At 49.8% G+C, this 6,087-nt stretch overlaps 1 non-coding gene across 1 annotated transcript; it reads right to left on the bottom strand.

Moving 5' to 3' along the window:
- Nucleotides 1-5,382: 5,382 nt before the first annotated feature.
- Nucleotides 5,383-5,489, bottom strand: LOC115873616. Its single transcript, XR_004048508.1, has one exon. It is a non-coding gene; the product is annotated as a U6 spliceosomal RNA (small nuclear RNA).
- Between the last annotated feature and the right edge of the window lie 598 nt (nt 5,490-6,087).

Below are 6,087 nucleotides of genomic sequence, written 5' to 3'. Positions count from 1 at the left end.
ATTTACATTATGATTCATACCAGTAGCAACGTAAATAATTTTATGGTTGGGGGTCACCACAACTTGAGGAACTGTCTTAAAGGGTCGCAACATTAGGAAGGTTGAGAACCACTGCTATAGGACAAGGTATAACTACCCCTGTGGGTTTCTGGCACTGTAATTCTTTATGGGAGTAGAATGCCTTGCCATTCTCCCTCTGTGTGGCTGGTGATTTTGAACTGCTGACCTTGAGGTTAACAAGCCAATGCATAACCCCTGGGCCACTAGGGCTCCTGGACCTTCAGTAGGGAGCCAGTATTCACTTGATTACTGATTAGTTTGGGCAAACCTTCTGAGAGGGCCCTTGACACTTACACTCCACGAGAGACCAGTGATGGTCCTCTTCACAGAGCACTTAAGCATGGGAGCAGGGCCTGCCTCAGTTCTACCCGGGTCCCCACAGAAGCTGCCACCAACTGCAGGACATGGAGAAGACTCCCAAAGGGCCCGGCATGCCAAGGACACAGTCACGGCTGACCAGCGGTCCAGTGGGGGCCAAAACGGAAGGGTCCTTGAAGCTATGTGCCATGTCCCTAGGGAGCAGAGGAGAAAGGTGCATCCTGAACTCACACCACCCTGACTCCCATGGCCCTGTGCTGGAGAACACTAGACATCCTCAGGGTCCACTCCTGAGTGCCCACACATCCATCTGGAATGTGACCAGGGGCTCTCTCTGATATAGCCTTAGAATCCCGAGTGGCAGCAATCAACCTACTGGACTCAGATCCAACAGGTTCTGGGACTAGAATCCCACAATAACCACGCCCCTCTGGGATGGTTACGTGGTGTGGGCAGGGGCCGTGGTTCACACCGTGAATTCCTTCCTCATTGCCCTGGAACAGGCCAGACTCAGAGGCAGATGCGTGCAGCCTGCTGCAGGGAATGAGTCCACAAGAAGGTTTCTTGAGAGTCATCAGGTCCTGGTAGTCAGGGCACAGGTCTTCCGATGTGTATTTGAAAATGACACTCAGGACGGGGCAAGGGAGGAGGCCAGAGCCAATCATGGTACTCTCCACTGTCCTGAACAAATGTCCCAGGACCCCTCAGATTGCAGTGTCCCAGAGCAGGCAGGGCAGGGACAGAGAGGTCCACAGCCCCTAGCAATTTAGAACGGTGTGCATCAATGTTCTCCCTACACCAGGAAGCTCCCTGGAGTATTCTGAGGATAATTATCATTTGAATCTGCATGCAACCCCTTGTCTGTGGAAGCCAAGGTGAGCCCAGATCAGCTGTACAGCACATGTTCCTTTCATCCCACACATGCACACACAACACTGCTGTACATCCAATCTGGATGAAGCTTCCAGAGGCTGTGGATTGATGCTTGGGGAAACCTGGGACAACAGAGCCAGAGGGAAGGAAACCCACCTATTGTTGGAAGGCCTTTGTTGGCTGAGCTAAAGATGGCTGGTTCCAACCCTTCCGGTGGTACCAAGGAAGAAAGACCTGGCAATCTGCGTCTCTAATAAGCAGTTGCATAGGGAGCTGTGCTACTCTGTAACATGTGGGGCTGCCCCAAGTCTGAATGGACTTGATGGGAAAGAGTTTTGGGGTTGGTTGGTGGGTTGGTTTTGATTTGCTCTGGACAAAGGCAATTCAAAGAAAAGGAACCCAAAGTGTGGCCCGGACACTAGCTCTGTGTCTGGGGGGGTGTCCTGGGTGCATGCAGTCTAGTATGGTCTCAGGGGCAGAAGGGGTGGAAACAGAGGGAGGGGGACACTCTCAGAAACCAAGTGCCACTGGACAGAACTGGGGCTGCAAGAGGGGCAGAGCAGGCATGTGCTGGGCATCCTGGTGGGTCTCAAGTCTAAGCTCTGCAGTGACATGGATGTGGCCTGCCTCTGTGGGTCCCGTCTCATCTCCCCCTGTCTCCACTATTCGCCATGCTCCCAGAAAAGGCCACAATTGTTCAGCTGGCTCATAGCAAGGCACTCGGGGCAAAGGTCCTGACAGCTCATGAGCTAACCACTGAGCCGGGCCCACGCGGTTTCTCGGGCACCCAGATGATGACGTGAAGCAAGTCATCTAGGAGCAAAAGCAACCTTGCTCTCAACCTCACCTTGAGTACCCAAGGCCAGAGTTTGGAAAAGAAAGAAACGTCAGTCCTTGCCTTCCGTTTCACAACTGTGGGTTCCCAGTTATATGTGGCTCTCCGGGGACAGCAGCATCTTCTGGCGGTGGTCTCAGGTTACCCTCCCCTGCGCATCTGCATCCTGTTCCCAGGAGGGAGCCATATATCACCCGTCAGCCTTGTTCATGTGAGGGCGGTGGAACAGGCCGCTGGATGGGGGCTGCTACACTGGGCGGGAGGGGTTCTGGTGGGCTGCTCTGTCAGCAAAGCCCCAGCCTGTCCTGGGGAGCTTCCAGTGGCTCCCAGATTTAAATACATGAGGACAAGGAAGGTTGTTTGTGCCAATTCAGGATCTGCAGTTTGGGTCCGAGCCACTCCTCTGTAATTCAGATTCATTTTCTTTCCAAACAGGCTCCGTGTCTACCGCAGTAATTATGTGTGTTCTCGCATGAAGTGGGGTGTTGAATTGGGGGAAGAAGGGCCAGGCCAGCCGAGGGTGGGGTGTGTCTGCCTTGACTATTTTGGATATGAAAAGAACATTGGTTTCCTGATGAGTCTAGGTGCCAGGGAGCCTGCGACTATCTCACTTTAGGAATATTTTATTCCACAGCGAGGTGCCCAACCTTTCTGCTTGGAGATGTCTGCCTCTGTTGGTAATGTCAGGGCAGACACTTCAGTTAAGAATGGCCTGATGGGAAGATTTTGGCTTACACATTGCCATTGATCAGAAACTCTAAAGCATATGGGCTTCATATCAGCCTTTGGACCTTTCTGGTAATACATCTAATATTCTTTGAAGGTGATATTTCGACCACCCACCATGTCAGTTTCCCTGACTGCAGAGACTCACATATTGGTGTTATGATGCTAGAAGATATGACACTCTTATTCCAAACTAGCAGGGTCCCCCAGGGTGGACAGGTTTCAGTTGAGCTTCCAGGCTAAGAGAGACTAAGAAGAAAGGCCTGGCATCTCGCCTCCATGAACCAAGGAATGGATCACAATGGGATACTGTTTGATGATGCTGGCTGCTCTGGAAAAAACGTCGACAGCCTCCAACGACTTGGACACCGCTCGGGGAAAGTGGGATGGATCATGCTGGAACAGGAGCCTCCTCAGTGAGAAGGGTCTCAAAAGATAACGGAGATCAACAACTGTGGAGACGGCACAGGGATGGACAAGCTTTGTTGGGTGGGGCCTGGGCTCATCTGAGTCAGCGCCAACCGAACACCAACTAACAGCAGCGGCAGGGTGATAGTTGGTGGGAAATTCCCACAATGTTGGCCTTTTTCCCTGAGAAGCGAGAGGCAGGCAGCTGGGATGGTAAGTGTAGCCCTGAGACCTTATCTCTTGGCCCCCAGTGGCCGGCATACTCTGTATCTCCAGCAGCCTGCCAGCCCCCGCTACTGCCCTCCCCCACCCCCACCCCAGCAGCAGCAATGGGCTTCAGGCCCCACTCCACTGTCCTAAGCATCTGCTGGCACAGCTGCAGCCTCAGGGTGTGAAAGATATTTACATGGCGAAAAACATTTCCAGACCATCTATATGGAATTCTCTGAAAAATCTATGTTTCTGTGGTGGGAGCATTCCAACGCTGAGGTCTATGTGACTTGAGCTTAGTTTCTATGCTCACTGGCTCTCCAGGAGGTCACGCTGGTAAATGCTCTGACTCATTCCTAACCTTACCCTGCCTCCCCTCTGTCTTCAGTGGGCACCTAGAATCCAGGTGACACCCTTGTGACACTTCCCAGCTACCCAGGCACCTCCCTGTGGGCAGCTCAGACCCCACCAGGAGCCCACTGGAAGTCCCAGTGGTTTAAGAAGAAGCCAATCCTTACAAAACTCCTGCACTTTCAGATATTTTGTGAGCAGAGCCAAGTCCTTCAATCATGGATAGTCAGCACCTATTAAAAAAAAAAGAAGAAGAAGAAAAAGACATTTTTTCTTCCTCTCTGAAATGACAACCCTTCCAGAAAGCCTGGCATCCCCCCAAGCCACTGCCATTACAGGCTGCCCACTCAGCGCAGCTCACAAATTGAAGTGAGCAGCCGCTCAGCTCCGATGCCTGACCCTCTGAACGCCTGCCCCATGGAGAGCTGGAGGGAGGCCCTTGGGAAGAGCCAGGTTGGCTTCCTCCCACCAGATGGGTAAGGCATGGTAGAAATGACCCCCTCACTAGGTTGTAGGTGAATTGTGTCTCCCCAAAAAAGATATGTTCAAGGCTGAGTTTTAGAACCTGTGAATGTGCCCATGTTTGGATTAGGGTCTATGTTCAGTTGGGTTCTCTAGAGAACCAAAAGTAGTGATGCTTGTAGGTGTATATACCTAGAAAGAGATTTATATCAAGAAATGACTCACACAGTTACAGAAGTCAGTAAATCCAGTGTGATTCAAGTCTGTAGGTCAGATGTAAGTTAGAGGCTCCTCCTGACCCATGTCGCTGCAGGAACTGACAAATAGGAAGCAGGAAGATGAAGTGGGAGGCATGAGGGGTGGTATCACAGGCTGGTGGATACAGAGCTGAATGAATCTGAAGTCAGTTTGATGGATCGAAGGTGGGCAGTTCACTGATTACTCCTGGGATCAGCAGGGGACACAAAAGGAGATCCACAAACCAGACAGAATCCAGATCCAGCAGAAGGCAAAGGAGCAAGAGAGAGCTCAGTTCTGCCCTGTCTGTCTCTTATACAAAAGCCCACACCCCCAAGGAGGTGTCACCAGGCTGCAACCTGATTGATAGGTTGGATTCCACCCCTACCTTCACCTAGATGTGTCCCGCTGACATAAAATCTAATCATCACAGAGTCTTTTCTGATGTAATCAGTTAAAGTTAAGGTCATTCTAGAGTAGGATACATTAGTATCCAATGACTGGTGTCTCAATAAGAGGAGAGAAATTTGCGCACGCAGAAGAAAGACAGCCAGGCAAGACAGAGGCAGATGTTGTGATATTGTCAAAAGCCAAGGAAAACCAAGCTGGCCACCACCAGAGAGAGGAAGAGAGAGAGAGAAGCTGCTGAGGTTGATTGCGTACAACCAGACACCTCATGAGATTTGGTTCCTTGGTTTGAGAGGTTGGGGTTATGATTTCATGGGACATCCCAGCTCAATGGCTGAACAACATGTTTAGTGCTTCTATTCTACCTCTTAAGGAACCTTGGTGGCACTGTGTGTTAGGCGTTGTCCAAATAACTGCAAAGTTGATAGTTCAAATTCATCAAGCACTCTAAGAAAGAAAGATGAGACTATCTGCTCTAATAAAGTTGCTGTTTTTACCATATGAAACACTTCATGAATATGCATATCACCTGTGTGTAGAGGCCATGGTAATCATCTTGGAATCATCCCGATTTTATCATATGTGCTACCAAAGCAAACACTCCAGTAAAGACTTACAGCCTTGGAACCCCTAAATAAGGTTGCCATCGTTGAAAGCAACTTGATGGCAGTGAGTTTGGTCTGGTGGGCTTTACCTCCTGTGTCATTGCGTAGTGACTGGGGGTGGTCTTAGAGGCTTGCAAGTGGCCATGAGAAGCCCATAGATTGGTCTCTATTCACCTAGGAAGGAGAGTCAGGAATATGAGGCGGATGTGGAATGAACAACTGGCAGGTACATAACAAAGGAGTCCATGTCATATCTTCACACCACGCTCTAATTGTTTCTGTTAAATGTGCGACTGGAGTTCAACACACCTTTGTTGAATTAAAATCCAAAGTACGGGATTGTGAAAGGCTTTAGACCAAAAAGATGAAATTTGCAAGACATAGGAATAACACACACACACACACACAAACTCATTGTCACTGAGTTGATTCTGATTTGTGTGGACCCCATGTGTTATAGTTACATAGTATATTCTTGATCATAATTTTAAGCTAAGTAGGTCACCAGGGTTTTCTTCATCTACGCTGCTCAGTGGGTTCAAACAGCCAACCTTTAGACTAGAAATTGAACACAGCTATTTGCACCATTCAGGA

The sequence above is a fragment of the Echinops telfairi genome, unplaced genomic scaffold, assembly GCF_000313985.2.
Source record: "Echinops telfairi isolate 266 unplaced genomic scaffold, ASM31398v2 ScPeMD7_7469;HRSCAF=8507_0, whole genome shotgun sequence".
Lineage (NCBI taxonomy): Eukaryota > Metazoa > Chordata > Mammalia > Afrosoricida > Tenrecidae > Echinops > Echinops telfairi.
Note: the sequence above shows the minus strand (reverse complement) of the source record. Positions and strands in the feature narration are given on the sequence as shown.